This window comes from Loxodonta africana, chromosome 17 (assembly GCF_030014295.1).
Source record: "Loxodonta africana isolate mLoxAfr1 chromosome 17, mLoxAfr1.hap2, whole genome shotgun sequence".
In the NCBI taxonomy this organism is placed as follows: domain Eukaryota; kingdom Metazoa; phylum Chordata; class Mammalia; order Proboscidea; family Elephantidae; genus Loxodonta; species Loxodonta africana.
In genome coordinates, this window is record NC_087358.1 from 82,317,213 (window position 1) to 82,334,366 (window position 17,154).

General features: G+C 39.1%; 1 pseudogene; it reads right to left on the reverse strand.

The window, feature by feature from the left end:
• Window positions 1-949: 949 nt before the first annotated feature.
• On the reverse strand, window positions 950-10,951 carry LOC100658863 (CCR4-NOT transcription complex subunit 11-like; annotated as a pseudogene).
• Between the last annotated feature and the right edge of the window lie 6,203 nt (window positions 10,952-17,154).

Consider the following 17,154-nt stretch of genomic DNA (forward strand, 5'->3'; position numbering starts at 1 on the left):
AGAGGCTGGTGGGTTCAGCTGGTGGGTTCCAACCTCTGACCTTTTGGTTACCAACCAAGCGCTTTAACCACTGTACCACAAGTGCTCCTTACATATACACTTTTTTTTTCATTAAAAAAAAAAAGAACTTCAGTGTAAGAGTCCAAGAGTTAAATGAAGACTAAAAGTCCACACAATACCACCTCATTCTAATGCTTCTCAAACATGTCATTTACTCTACCACAGACATGAGGGTAATAATAGCACCCACTCAGCAAGCTATTCGAAATGGTATTCCTCTAACTGGCATTTTTCCTCAAAAAAAATTTTTTTAAATGACTATTTTATACTAACAACAATAAATACAGAAGAACTCGTAAATGCCTTGAGAGGGAAAAAAAACAAACAAACAGAAAACTGTAACAGCTATTTCACCTAGAAAAAGCTTTCTAAAAGTTCCCATGTTTTTGTAAGAGTCCCAAGGAATACATTTACTCGGTTGTCTTGTAATCCCCACAATACGAAGGGATAAAGTTACAAGCGTGTCTTCGGTTCAGATGGTGTTTAATTAGAAGTTAAGAGCTACCTGTACAATTGGGCTCAAGAATCAAATTTCTCTTGGTCCCCTGAGGGTTCAAAACACTAACCTAATGTCACATCAAGGACAGGATCACAAATTTCTAAGAATATCTTAATTTACTCTCATGAAATACATTAGCACTGGAACCTCACGAAAACTGGATTCATGAATTATCAGAAGTCTGCAACATGACTTTTAAACAAAAACACGTACTTTGCTCTTTTGCAGTAATACTTTTCTGGGATAACTGTTCCTCCGATGGATAATTATCAACTTTTCTGGGATAACTGTTCCTCCGATGGATAATTATCAACAAGATACCTAAAAGAAACATTTTTTTCAAGTTCTTATCAAAAATTCATCTCAAGGTAAAGAGTCATCCAGGAATGTAAAACTAAGTTGATAAAGTACTGTTTATATGCACTACACCAAACAATCCACTCAGGGTTTTAACAGTTTTAAAAATTAAACCACGGTACAGATGAACAATGAATGGCGTAGTTTCAATGAGGTATTATTGTTACTATTAGTCTCAGAAGGGGTTTCCCCAGTATCCAACGTGTTTGACAACCAGAAAAGGCCGGCAGCTTCTCATATCCTATGGGATTCAATACAGAACACTTGTACTTCAATAAACAAGTCCTGTACATTAATAATTTTGTTACAGATCAAGGACTGGAGGAAGACACACAGACAAGGTGTACCAAATGACCCTTAAATTGTTCACAAGTAGAGATGTAATTTGATACATAAAGGTGGATAAGTTTAAGAGGTAGATCAACAGCTATAGTTAGCTGATTTACAACTTCCATTGAATGTAAGGACATGTTCATATTGACCAGGACTGAAAAATACTCGGTTATCTGGCACAACTGGATTAATTTCAGCAACATTTCTATAGCAACTAGAGACTTGTATTCCACGAGATCAGGAAGATTGGCTGGAGTCAGGCCAATATGATAAGCAAGTTTTCTGTTTTTTTCCAACTCACCAAGGAATGTGCTTATTGAGGAGAAGATAAGGGGCGTTTGAAGGCTTTGGCCATTATTTGCTTCATCTCTACACCAGTGCTATTCTTCACACACATTGATTTATCCCACTGAATTGCATGGTCAGTCTCCGTTGGATTTAGCCACGCCAACTCATCCTCCCAAATGTGGAGTGGAGGTGTTAGACAAGCGCTGGCTGAAAATGGGTTTCGATAGGTGGCTCTGGTCCACTGACTAAAGCTTCTGTGTTTTGACAGGAAAGCAAGCTGTCAAATCCAGAATTGGAAGAATCGAGGTCTGGGTCACTGAGAATACTCGGGAAGCTAGCTTTACTCTGGGTTAGCAATTCTGACTGGCACTCAGCTAAGGTTATCTGAAGCCCACTTACATCCACAGACTGGCCCGTTTCCAACACCCATGAAAGCAATCTGGCGAGGTGTCTTTTAGAAGAGTTCCCTTGGTGGTGCCAGCATCAGCTTGAAAAGAAAAACTTTTCTGTTGGAGTTATAGGAGGTAAAAATCCTGAGAGTGGTGGCCATTCCAGCTGCTGGCTGCCACGTGCAGGCTTTACAGGGTTGAGCAGGTGCTTGAAACTGGCAACAAATGGGGTAGCTGCGAGCAGACTGAAGTTGTCAAGGATTTCATTTTACTCAGCTCCACAAGCAATACCAATGGAAGCAGCAGTCAAGAAATCAAAAGACGTGTTGCATTGGGCAAATCTGCTGCAAAAGACCTCTTTAATGTGTTGAAAAGCAAAGATGTCACTGAAGACTAAGGTGCGCCTGACCCAAGCCATGGTATATTCAATCTAATCGTATGCAGATGACAGCCGGACAATGAATAAGGAAGACCGAAGAAGAACTGACATCTTTGAATTGTGGTGTTGCCAAAGAATATTGAATATGCCAGGCAGTGCCAAAAGAATGAACGAATCTGTCTTGGGAGTACAACCAGAATGCTCCTTAGAAGCAAGGATGGTGAGACTGTATCTTACATACTTCGGACATGTTGTCAGGAGGGATCAGTTCCTGAAGAAGGACATCACGCATGGCAAAGCACAGAGTCAGGGGAAAAGAGGAAGGCCCTCAACAAGGTAGATTGACACAGAGGTTGCAAAAATGAGCTCAAGCATAACAAGGATTTTAAGGATGGCCCAGGCCCGGGCAGTGTTTCATTCTGTTGTGCATAGTGTCGTTATCAGTCGGAACTGACTCTATGGCACCTAACAACAACAACAACATACTGTCCTACACCCACTGCCATCAAGTCAGTTCCAACTCAGCAACCCTATAGGACACAATAGACCTGACCCATAGGCTGTCCAAGGAGTGGCTGGTGGATTTGAACTACCAACATTTTGGTTAGCAGCCAAAGACTTAACCACTGAGCCACCGGAGCCCTAAAAATAGAGTTGGCAGCAGTGGGATTTGAACCCACAACTCCACAGAGACCAGAGCTGTAATCCAGTGCTTTAGACTGCTCAGCCACAATACTGCTCATTATATTTCCCTAATTAAAAGGTTAAGAGTCAGGGGTGGTTCAGTGATAGAATATTTGCTTTCCATGTGGGTGACCTTGGTTCGATTCCCAGCCAGTGCACCTTCTGTGCAGCCACCACTCATGTGTCAGGCTTGCAGGTTGCTAAGATGCTGAACAGGTATCAGCAGAGCTTGTACAGTAAGGCTGACTAGGAAGAAGGACCTGGTTATCTACTTCTGAGAATCAGTTAATGAGAGCCTTGTGACTCAAAACTATCTGGTGTTCTTTTATGCATAGGGTCACCATGAAGGGGGTTGTGTCACTCCTCAGCAGCTAACAACAATAACAGCTAAGAGGTAGGGTGGTATCTGGATCAGGCTGTATGCTGGAGTCCTTGAGTTCTAATATTTTAATGGCCAGACTGTTGATCTTGGACATGATTCTTCACCTCTGTAAGTCTTAGTTTCTTCTTGAGTAACACGGGAATAATAATAACCGCTTTACCTAATTCATAGGTAATTAGAAGATGTTTCCTGAAATGCCTTGAAAATTCTAAGGAGCTATACAAATAAGAGATAGTATTAGACATCTCACAATAAAACAACTTAAGATAATTTTCTATTTACAAGGTTACTTAAACATATCGATTAATTCCAAACAAAGAGAATTAAAATATATTTACGCTAACATATGCCCTGATGGCTCTAGCTTATAGCATACCCTCAACTGGACATTGTTGGAGAATCAGGTGCTTATCAAGTGTGATTAACCTCTCAACCACCCATCTGTCCATTTGTCATACTGCACTAGCTTGCATGTTGCTATGTATGATGTTGGAAGCTATGCCAATGGTATTTCAAATACCAGCAGGATCATACATGGTAGACAAGCTTCAGTGGCGCTTTCAGACTAAGACAGACTTGAGAAAAAAGGCCTGGTGATCTATTTCTAAAAATTAGCCAAGGAAAACCAATGGATCACAAAAGAATACTGTCCAATATAGTGCTATAAGATCAGCCTCCTAGGTTGGAAAGCACTGACCACAACAATGAACTCAAACACATCAATGATGGTGAAGATGGTGCAGGGCTGGGCAATGTTTTAGTCTGTTCTACATGGGTCGCCTGAGTCATAGCTGATTCAAGGCACCTAATAACAATAACAAGTAACATCTATTGTATCAAGTTTTATTTCACTGATATTAAGGATCATGACTATGCTTCTTTCTTAACAGTGATTGTCCTTAACAGTGTGTAATTTGTTGTCAATGCCTAACCATACATTGAGTCTATATATTGTTGAGTTTACTTAGTGGTGGAGATTTGTATTTCTAGGGCTTCATTTGGTCTACTATCTAAGCAGGCTTCTTATATGTCCCACTGTTCCCATTATAAGACACTGGGTGAAACTCTGTTACCTACAGCTCCCAACTAGAGAAGTCTGCTCTGTAGGACCACACAAGGGGCTGTACCCAGATATAGGGTAAAAACAGGCTGGGATTGTAGGAGGTGGCTTAAGTATGGCAAACAAGTAGGTATACCTAGGTTCTGCAGGCTTCCTGGGGACTGGCCAACTTGAACAATTCTGTGGGATCCAGGCACATAGGGGCTGTTCCTAGGTGTTTGGTACTACACCCAGAATAATTAGTTCAGGTGCATAGTGCGCAGGAGTGTGAGAACCCAATGAGGGTTGTGGTTGGAGAGTGGACTTAATCAGCTGCTAAAGAAGGTGAACTGACTGGCTTCCAGCCAGGGGCTCTAAACTGAGTCAAGACAACATCTCTTTAAAAACCATATTAAAACTATGGACCAGGCAATGCTTGCCCCTCCCCTAGCAGGTTGAGAGCCCCCCCTTCCCCCCGCCAAATACTTTCTAGTTCTTCTGGCAAATAAATAAATGGTAGGGAATAAAAGGGAAATTTCTCAATATAATAAAGGGCATCTACAAAAATCCCCGAAGCCAACATGATACTCAGTGGAGAAAGACTGAGAACATTCCCGTTAAGTTCAGGAACAAGACAAGGATGCCTACTTTCACCACGCATATTCCACATCATTCTGGACGTCCTACCAGAGTAATGAGGTGAGAGAGAAAAAATCAAAAGCACCCAAATAATGAAGGAAGAAGTAAAACTATCCCTTTTTGCAGATGACAATTGTATACATAGAAAAGACCAAAAATTCTACACAAAGGTATTAGTACTAATAAATGAATTCGGCAAAGCTGCAGAGTGCAAGGTCAATACATAAAAATAAGCATGGTTTCTGTACAACAGCAATCTGCAAAAAGAAGAAAAATTAAAACATTACCATGTACAAAGGCATCTAAAAGAATAAAATACCTACGAATAAATGTAAATAGGAAGGTAAAATACCTATTTACAAAAAAGTATAAAACATTGCTAAAAGAAATCAAAAAAGACATGAATAATTGAAAGACATTCCATGTTGGAAGACTTTATACAGTTAAGATGTCAACCCAAAGCAATCTATAAATTCCATGGAATCCCCATCAAAATTCTAAAAGCATCTTCCCAGAAATGAAAAAGGCAATCCTCCAATTTATATGGAAGGGCAAAGAACCCCAAATAGTGAAAGTAATCTTGAAGAAGAATAAAGCAAAAGGGCTCAAACTCTTATACTTCAAAACATACTATAAAGCTACAGTAATTGAAACATCCTGGTACTTGTATAATAATAGACATATAAACCAGCGGGATAAAATTGAGAGTACAGGAATATATCCATAGATAGGTGGTCAACTGATTTTCAACAAAGATTCAAAATTCATCCAGTTGGGGAAAGAAAAATCCCTTCAATCAATTGTGCTAGAAAAATTGGATATCCAAATGCAGAAGAATAAACTAGGACCCAACCATTACATGAAGCACACAAACCAACGGAAAATGGATCAAGGACCTTAATTGAAAATGAAAGCAATGAAATTCATAGAAGAAAATATAAGAACAAGTATTTTTTGATGACCTATCAGATATAATAACAAAAAGCATGGGCAGCAAATGAAAAAATAGAAAAATGGGGTTTCATAAAAATTAAATATTTCTCTTCATCAAAAGAATTTATCAAAAAAGTGAAAAGAAAGCCTACAGAGTGGGAGAAAAAAATTGGGAACCCTATATCTGATAAAGGTCTAATATACAAAATTTATAAAAAACTTCTACAGCTTAGCAATAAACAAAACAAAACAAAAAGCACAATCAAGAAATGGCTGAAAGGCTTGAATAGACACTTTACAAAGGAAGACTTTCAAATGGCCAACAAACACATGAAAAAATACTCAAAGTCATTAGCCTTTAAAAAAATCCAAAACCAAACTTGTTTGACAAGGTACACCCTGCTGTTCCCGAGTGGACTATCTCAGGGGCCTTAGGGGTCTTCCAAGGAGCATCACACAAACACTATCCTCTTTCCTTCCCAACCAATGACTGAAATTCTTGGCTTTCACAGTTTTACATTTAGGTTTACCTTTTCATGGAAAACAGTTCCTCGCAACAAAGATAATACCACCTTACACAATATCAAAGCTCAAGAGGTGCAAATAACGGGTTAGGATGTATGCCAGGCTTCAGACCTGCTCTAAGGTTCCCTCCCCTGGCCATCACTAGACCTCTGCTGTCTCTTTTCCACAAATTGTGCTGATGCCATGCTATGAGGGCACTGAGAAGGGAGAAAATGCCACTCTTGTGGTCCCAAGAGATAATGTAGGGTGGGAGTAAATGGGGCTTAGTTCCACAGTGGATCACAGTTGGTGGCAATGAGTAACCAGGCCTTCTGGATCACCCACAGGGACACACGTTGACCCTAGGCTGATGGTCCAGTTCCGTTTCTGTGGATGCTGTGGCCTTGCATTAACCTTCCCTGAATTTATCTCTTAACACTCCTTCATCACTTGGAGAATGCCTTCCCTTCTGCACACCTGAAAGTGAGTGTTGGCCACAGAAGGTGCAAGTGAACAATGTGCTGGGAGGAAGAAAGAGGCCATAGAAAGGCTATATTTAGGGTCAGCCAGAGCAGTTTCAATCTCAGCTGTCACTTGCAGTGTGACCTACAGTGTCTGAGCATCAGCTTTCTTATCAGTAAGATATGCATAATCACATTTTATTTGGATTAAAAAAAATTTTTTTTTTTAATTTGGATAGCTCCTGCAAATGTATGGAATATGCTTTCCCAGAGTAGGGTCTAAATGAAGGTTTACGCTGTTTCTTCTGCGAGAGTGTTCAATCTGCGAAGGCTGGGGTGGTCTGCAGAAAGTTCTGTAAGGATATTGGAGTAGATTCAGCTCTGGATGAGTAGAGAAGTCACTGTGGTTATGCCTTTCTATTCCTGAGATCGTGCCCAGTTTAACTTTCACTTTAACCTCTCACAGACCCCTTACCATTCACTGCATCTCACTGTTCCATTGTTCTTATTCCCTGCCGACTATGCTTTTCTTTAAAGTCAGGAAAAGTGTCCTTGTCTTCACTTGGACTAGGACATAAACACAAAACAATTGTAATATTTGTACCCCCTATCACTTGCTGAATTTGTTTCATGTAAGACTTTCCTCAGTGCTTGTTGTAGATATAGTTAAAAGTAGATACAGTTAAAAGTCAAAACTATCTCATGATTTAGAGGCCATTCCCATTGTACATATGGGGCACAATTCATCCAAGGTTCACAGTCAGTAAGAGGAAGCCAGGTTGGTTCCAAAAGAAAAACCAAACCAGTGCTGTTAGGTTCATTCTCATGGCAACCCCATGGATTTCACAACAGAACTGGGTTCCATAGGGTATTTGGTGGTTGAGTTTCCAAAGGAGATCAGGCATTTGCTTCTAGGAGCCTCTGTGAGGACTCGAACTACCAACCTTTTGATCACCAGTCAGCTCCTTAATCCTGACAGGGACATCAAATGGTCTTAAACTTTACAATCTTTTACTGTTACAAATCAGGCACCCCCAAACCAGTGCCATCGAGTCGATTCCAACTCATAGTGACCCTATAGGACAGAGTAGAACTGCCCCATAGAGTTTCCAATACGGTAAAAAAAATATTTCCATTACAACTCAGTTTCTGTGAAGTATAATTTCCATGCAATGAAACTCACCCATTTCAATTTATAGTTAAGTGAGCTTCAGCAATTTTAAATACCGTGGACCAACCGATATCTCAACCAACATCTATATCATAGATTCAGATTCTGTATCATCCCACTGTTGTCTTTCAGGTACTTAGGAATAGCTTCAGACTCTGCTGATTTCAGCAGTCACCATTCGGAAGCCACAGGGTAGAACTAATGAGAAGCCCCTGAAGACTTCCTTCATTTGTGAAGAGGAAGAGGCCTGGCATCTGCCTCTGTGGTGAGACCTCTACCTATGGTCTCATTAAATGGGTGTGTGGGGAGTTCTCATCATAAAAAGAAATCTACATACTATTGATGAGTACTGTGATATTGGGAAAAGTAGTTTCATTCAGAGAACATGCCTAATCTGCACATCTCCCAAAACTGTGACCCTCTGGACTCTGCCTCCTTGACCCTCTGTGCCCTTGACGGCAGCCAGGGCACAGCTGAGCATACTTCACCTTTCTCCATCACAGAGGGACTTGATCGCTCAGGGTAAATTCTCTCTCTATCCCATGACACAGACCTCACAAAAAGCTGACCCCAGATCTGCCAGCTGTGTTCATTATTAGCCCTTCCAGCAATATCCTTCATGCAATGTCGGTGTGGGATTTTCAGTCCTGGGTAAGATGCTGAGAATCTCCCATTCCTCTCTCCTAAATCTCAGAATCCATGTCTTGCTGCTTACAAATTCAGTAAAACAGAGAAAAACAAACAGGCAAGAACTCAAGAAAATCTCCTATGTATGTATAATTTACATATTGCAAACACAAAGGGCTCTGAGTATACAAACCCATCTTGGAAAAGAAGAACAACGTATGGCAATCACACTTCAAGATTTAAGATACCACTGCGAACATACACTAAACAGTCTGGTTCTGGCATAAGCATAGACATAGAGACCAAAAACATAGAATTGGGTGTTCAGAAATGAATTCACACATCTTTGCCCAATTTGTTTCAACAATGATGCCAGGACTATTCAATGTGCAATGAACAGTCTCTTCAACAAATGAAGCTGGGACAACTGGATCTCCACATGGAAAAGCATAAAGGTGGACACATATTCTACAACACCTACAAAAATTAACTGTAAATGGATCAATGACCTAAATACGAGAGCTGAAACCATAAAACCCTTAGAAGTAAACACCAGGGTTATATTTTAGGATTTTTTTCCCCACATCTTCGTAGATCTGACATAAGAAACAATAGAAACAAATAGATAAATTTCTCTTGGTGAAAATTTAAATCTTTTGTGCATCAATGAGCACTATCAAGAAAGTGAAGACAACTACTGATTATGAGAACATACTCGGAATCTCTACTCTGCTTAAGGATTTCATATTCAGCGATAATGGCCAGTGAGCACATGAAAAGATCAGCTGAACATTATCGGTCATTAGGGATATGCAAATCAAAATCAATATATGGTATCACTCCATACCACAACAATGGCAATTTCCAGAAAAAAAAAAAAAAAAGAGATAAGGAAACAAACAAAAAAAAGTTGGTGAGGATGTGGACAAACTGGGAGCATTGTATATTGCTACTAGGAATATGAAGTGCTGCAGCCATTATACAATACAGTTTGGTGGCTCCTTCAATAATTTAACAAAAAATTACCATATGAGCCTGTAATTCAGCTCCTATGCATATACACAAAAATAGTTGAATGTAATAAAAGACAGCTGGACACTGACATTTACTGCAGTATCAAAAAGGCGGAAACACGCACGATCATCTCAGTCGTTACAGAAAAGACATTTGACAAAGTCCAACACCGATTCCTGATAAAAACTCTCGATAAAATGGGTATAGAAGGGAAATTCCTCAACATAATAAAGGGCATCTATACAAAACCAACAGCCAACCTCATTCTTAACAGAGAGAGGCTGAAAACATTCCCCTTGAGAGCAGTAATAAGGCAAGGATGCCCCCTATGGCCACTCCTATTTAACATTGTGCTGGAAGTCCAAGAGAGAGCAATAAGGAAAGAAAAAGGAATAATGGGCATCCAAATTGGTAACGAAGAAGTTAAACTGTTCCTATTTGCAGATGATTTGATACTCTACATAGAAAACCCAAAAAAACTCCACGAGAAAACTACTGGAACTAATAGAAAGATTCAACAGAAAGGTGGAGCTAATATGGTGCTATAGACAGAAGCATCACGCTGTCCCTCCACATCGAAGACCTGAAAAACTACGTAAAACAGACATATGTGAATCCTGGAACCCTAGCATCAAATGAAGGGATAAAGAACTCAGCTAAGCAACAAATGGAATAAGAAACTGACAGAGATGTGTGACAAGAGATACGTGCAGAGGTCTCCTATCAGCTAAGGCAGCATGGATTCAGCATCTTGGACTCCTGTTGAAGTTTGGCAGACAGGGAGTATGCGAAAGCAGCTTCCTGGAGGTCCCAGCGAGAGACAGAACACCCAGTAACCAGTGACAGATGCTTTCCTATCCCCCATCCTACTCCCCCCCCCCCCCCGCTCTGGCTCTGCTGCTTCCTACTAGCCTCTTGGGTTAGCCCCACCCACATCAGAGTTCAGCAAACAGGGAGTAAAGGAAAGCAGCTTCACTGAGCTTCCAGGAAAAGACAGGAAAAAAAAAAAAAAGACAGATCACCTGGAAAAATAGCGATACATGCTTTCCCACCTCCCACTCTTCTTGCCCCCTGCTCGGCGTCCTCTGCTGCCCGCCAGCCTCAGTCTCAGTGCCTCTCTAGGAGGCACTGGCTTTGGCCCTGTGCTGACTGTATTCGCCCCGCCCACACTGGCCAGAACCCTCAGTGCCATTTGTTTGTTGCTGGTATTGCTTTTTTCCACTTTTGGTTTCTCCCATGCCTCTCACCAACTCACCCTCCTTTCTCTCAAACACCTAGCTCTGTGTGACATCTTTGCTGCTTCCTGAAGGGGTCTGAAGGGCCACTCAACTGGTGGTATCCACGGGGATTTTTTGTTTTGTTTTGTTTTTCTTTTATCAGCTTGGGAGCATCTTCTAGCCAGAGTGCACCGCACAACTTGGGAGCCACTTCCCCGGTCTGCGAAGCCGTGCCAATGGGATCCCTGGGGCCTTTTTTTCTTATTTTCTTTCTCTTTTTCCCTTTCTTCATTTCTTAGTTTCTCATTTCCCTATACTTACCTTCTTTTCCTGTCTCCTGAATACCTAGGGTTGTGTGACATCTCTAGCACTTCAACCGAGGCTGTGCAGTGTGGCCTGGGGGCCACTTCCCTGGACTTCGCAGTTGCACTGCTAGGATCCCTGAGGGGTTTAAATTTTATTTTTCCTGATTTTTATTTATTTTTCTTTTTCCCTTTTTCTTTTATTTTTTCCATTCTGTTTTTCTCCATTTCTCGGTTTCTCGTCTCTCCATTACAATGGAAAACTCCCTTAGCACTCTTTTTTTGTTGGTTTGTTTGATTTTGTCTCCTGTACCTCTCCTCTTTTCCATACCCATCTTAGCTCCACACATCACAACCTCCCACATTCTTCATGCCTACCTACATCATGCACTGAACATCACACCCTCGAGCAGGTGAGGACTACTGGAACCCACCCTGCACTGAACCCCGGCCCACCCTATCAGCCCCTATTACATGCCATGAACAACCCATGCCAGTGGCCCAGCCCATTGCACATGGAAGTGAAAAGTACTACATCCACAGACGAGTAAACATCAAAGAATGCACAGACCATCTGCTCAGATGTAACCAAATTCAAAAAAGGAGGATCAAAGAAACAAATCTACAATCAATAAATGAAGAAAATAACTACTGAATTCCCAAGGACAGCAGGCAATATCAAAACACACAAAACAAGAGGACAGGATGGTTCCAGTAGGCGTCCAAAATAAAACACCAGATTACTTTCCAGTAGAAGACACTAGACCTACCTAATAAGGAATGCAGATCTTCAATATTCAGAGTTATCCTAGAGTTGAAGCAAAAAGCAGACACAAATGAGAAAAAATAGACAAATTCAAGGAAAAGGCAGGCAAATTCATAGAAAATACAGAAAAAAATGGAAGAATTCAGGAAAATAGAATAGGGACAAAAATGTCAAAGTAAATTCACAGCCAGAAATCATACAAAAACAATTAGATATCCAAAAGATAGACAACAAGATTTCAGAAAAGCAGAGAGTCACAGAAGGGCTGAGGAGCAGGTTTGAGGCTATGGAAGACATGATCAGCAAAATTGGAGACAAACATTTGGATACAACTCTGTTTGAGGAAAAACAACAAAAAATAACAAACAAAAATAAAGAAACACTGAGAATTATGTAGGATACAATCAGAAGAAAATTTGCAAGTGATCGGATTTCCAGAACAGGGGAGAAAATGGAAAACACAGAGAGGATCGCCGAAGAATTGCTGGCAGAAAACGTCCCTAATATTATGAAAGATGAAAAGCTGACCATCCAAGAAGCTTAACGAACCCCATATAGGATAGAACCTAAAAGAAAATCAACAACATATATCATAATCACACTTGTTAAAAGTAAAGACAAAGAAAGAATCCCAAGAGCAGCTCGATAAAAACCACATACAGAGGGGGAAACAATAAGACTAAGCTCTGATTATTTGGCAGAAACCATGAAGGCAACAAGGCAATGGAATGACATATATAAAACCTTGAAAGAAAAAAAAACTACTGAACAAAAATAATATATCCTGCAAAACTATCAAATATGATGGTGTAGTTAAGACTTACTTAGACAAACAGAAATTAAGGGAATACATAAAAATCAAACCAAACTTAAAAGAATTATTAAAGGGAATACTTCAGTTTGAGAACAAACATCAGACCACAGCCTGAATCTAGGACGCAAGATCGCAACAGCCATATACCAACCTAGGAAATGAACTCTCAGGGACTATCCAAAACCAAAAGATTTACAACAGGGAACCTGAGAGGTTAATTGGTAAATGACAACACTGTAACAACAATAAAACAGCGAATAAACAGATTAGGTATAGAACTTTCTAATGGAAAGGAAGGCAAGGTGATATCAAGTAATAAGAGACTAGTTCAACCTAGGAAGATAAGGGTAAATTTCAAAATAACCACAAAGAAAGTTAACAAACCTACCTATCAAAATAAAGTAGAAAATCATGAAGTCTCAGTTAAAACGAAATCCATAAAAACAAAAGAAATGAAAAAAAAATCCACACAAAACGGGAATCCAGCACAGGAGAGTAAAAGGAAAAAAGAACATGTCTATACCACACACACGAAAAAAAAAAAAAAAAACACTATAAAATCACAGCAATATACTCACACCTATCAATAATTACAATGAATGTAAATGGCCTAAATGCAACCATAGAGACAGAGAGTGAAAGAATGGATTTAAAAAAGTAGAACCCATCCACATGCTGTCTGCAAGAGACACAACTTAGAAAAAAGACATAAACTTATTAAAAATCAAAGAATGAAAAAATATATCAAGCAAACAAAAGAGCAGGAGTGGCAATACTAATCTCGGATAAAGTACACTTTAAAACAAAATTCACTGTGAAAGAGAAAGAAGGGCACTGTATAATGATTAAAGGGATGATCCATCATGGAGATGTAACCATAAGAAACATCTACATACCCAAAGACAGGGCTACAAAATACATAAAACAAACTCCTACAGCACTGAAAAGAAAAATTTACACTTCCACAATAATAGCAGGAGAATTCAAAACACCTCTCTCGGTAAAGGGCAGAACATCTAGAAAGAAACTCAACAATGATACAGAAAAGCTAAAGGGCACAATCAGCCAACTTGACCTCATGGACATACACAGAACACTCCACTTAACAACTGCAAACTTCACATTCTTTTTCAATGCACAAGGAATGTTCTCCACAATAGACCACATCTTAGGTCACAGAACAACCCTCAACAAAATCCAAAACACTGAGGTAATACAAAGTATTTCATCTGACCACAATGCCAACAAGGTAGAAACTAACAACAAGAAGAGCAAGGAAAAAAAAAAAATCAATTACATGGAAATTGAATAACACCGTGCTTAAAAACCACTGGGTAATACAAGAAATCAGAGGTGGAATAAAAAAATTCCTAGAATCAAACAAGAATTAAAATACATCTTACTAAAACCTTTGGGAAACAGCAAAGGTAGTCATCGGAAGTCAATTTATAGCAATACATGCACATATCAAAATTGAACAAGGTGATAAAATCAAACATTAGCTACACAAATCAAACAAATAGAAATAAAAAGCCCACAGCCAAGAGAAGAAAGGAAATAATAAAGATCAGAGCTGAAATAAATGAAATATAGATTAGAAAAACAATAGAATCAACTAAACCAATGGCTGGTACTTTGAAAGGAACAATAATATCAACAAACCACTGGCTGAACTGACAAAAGAAAAACAGGGAATGACACAAATAACCCAAATAAGAAATGAAATGGGGGACATTACAATATACCCAATAGAAATAAAAAGGATCATAACAAAGTATTATGAAAAACTGTACTCTAAAAAATTTTAAAATCAAAAGGAAATGGACAAATTTCTAGAAACATACTACCTACCCAAACTCACACAAATTGGTGTTGAAAATCTGAACAGACTCATAACAAGAGAAGAGATTGAAAAGGTAATTTAAAAAAGTTCCAACCAAAAAAAAACCTCTGGACCAGATGGCTTCACTGGAGAATTCCACAAAATCTTCAGACAAGAGCTTACACCAGTACTACTCAAACTATCTCAGAACATAGAATATAAAGTGATACTTCTGAATTTACTCTATGAAGCCAGCATAACCCTGATACCAGAACCAGAGAAAAGATACCACAAAAAAAGAAAAAAATTTACAGACCAATATCTCTCATGAATCTAGAAGCAAAAATTCTCAACAAAATACCAGCCAGTGGAAATCAGCATCACATCACATCAAAAAAAAAAAAAACACCATGCCAAGTGGGGTTCATACTATGTATGCAAGGATGGTAGGTTCGACATTAGAAAACCAATCAACATAACCCACCACATAAATAAAAGGAAAGAAAATAATCACATGATCATCTCAATCGAGGCAGAAAAGGCATTTGACAAAGTCCAACACCCATTCCTGATAAGAATTCTCAGTAAAATGTACAGAAGAGAAATTTCTCAACATAAAAGACAGCACCTATGCAAAACAAACAACCAGCATCATTCTTCATGGAGGGAAGCTGGAAACATTCCCCTTGAGAACAGGAACAGGACAAGGATGCCCTATATCACCACTCCTATTTAACATTGTGCTGGCAGTCCTAGCTAGAGCAATAAGGCAAGAAAAAGAAATAAAGGGCATCCAAATTGGTAATGAAGAAGTTAAACTCTCCCTCTTTGCAGATGATATAATACTATACGTAGAAAACCCAAAACTCTCCATGATAAAACTACTGGAACTAATACAAAGATTCAGCATAGGCACAGGATACAAGATAAACATACAAAAATCTGTTGGATTCCTATACACCAATAAAGCGAATGATGAAAAGGAAATCAGGAAAACAATACCATTTATAATGTTCCCTAAAAAAATAAAATACTTAGGAATAAATCTAACCAGGGATGTAAAAGACCTATACAAAGAAAACTACAAAACATTACTGCAAGAAACCACAAGAGAGCTACATAAATGGAAAAACATACCATGCTCATGGATAAGTAGACTCAACATTGTGAAAATGATAATTCTACCCAAAGCGTTTTACAAATACGATGTAAACCAATTCCAAATACCAATAACATTCTTTAAAGAGATGGAAAAAATAATCATTAATTTATATAGAAAGGGAAGAAGCCTGGGATAATAAGGCACAATTGAAGAAGAGGAATAAAGTAGGAGGACTAGCACTATCTTACCTCAGGACCCACTACACAGCTACGGTAGTCAAAACAGCCAGGTAATAGTACAATGACAGACGCATTGACCAGTGGAACAGAATTGAGAACCCAGATCCAAATTAATCCACCTACAGTCACTAGATCTTTGACAAAGGCCCAATGTCCATCAAATGAGGACACGACAGTCTTTTAACAAACGGTGCTGGCAAAACTGGATGTTCATCTGTAAAAAAAATGAAACGGGACCCTTACCTCACACCATATACAAAAACTAATTCAATTTAGAGGCCCTAATACAAGGCATTACCAGGATATGAACCATAGCCAACAACATACAAACTTCAGAAGATAAGATGGATAACTGGAATCTCCTAAAAGTTAAACATTTATGCTCATTAAAAGATTTCACTAGAAGAGTAAAAAGAGAACAAATAGGCTGGGAACATTTTTTTGCTATGATAAATCATACAAAAGTCTAATCTCGAAAATCTGCAAGAAAATCTAACATCTCTACAACAAAAAGACAAACCTATTAAAAAAGAGGCAAAAGAAATGAACAGACACTTCACCAAAGAAAACATTCAAATGGCTAACAGACACATGGGAAATGCTTGAGATCACTAGCCATTAGAGAAATGAAAATCAAAACCACAGTGAGATACCATCTCACCCCAGCATTACTGGAACTGGTCAAAAAACAGGAAATAACAAACACTGGAGAGGCTGCGGGAAGATTGGAACTCTTATGCACTGCTGGTGGGAATGCGAAATGATACAACCATTTTGGAAATTGATACAGTACAACTTTAGAAAGCTTAAAAATAGAAATACCATATGATCCAGCAATCCCACTGCTAGGAATATATCCTAGAGAAAAAAGAGTCTTCACACAGATAGACATATGCACACCCATGTTCACTGCAGCACTGTCCACAATAGCAAAAAGATGGAAACAACCTACATGCCCATCAACAGATGAATGGACAAAATACTATAGTACATACACACAATGGAATACTATGCAAAGATAAGGAACAATGATCAATCTGTGAAGCATCTCACAACATGGATGAATCGGGAGGTCATTATGCTGAGTGAAATAAGTCAATCACTAGGGACAAATACTGTATGAGACCACTACT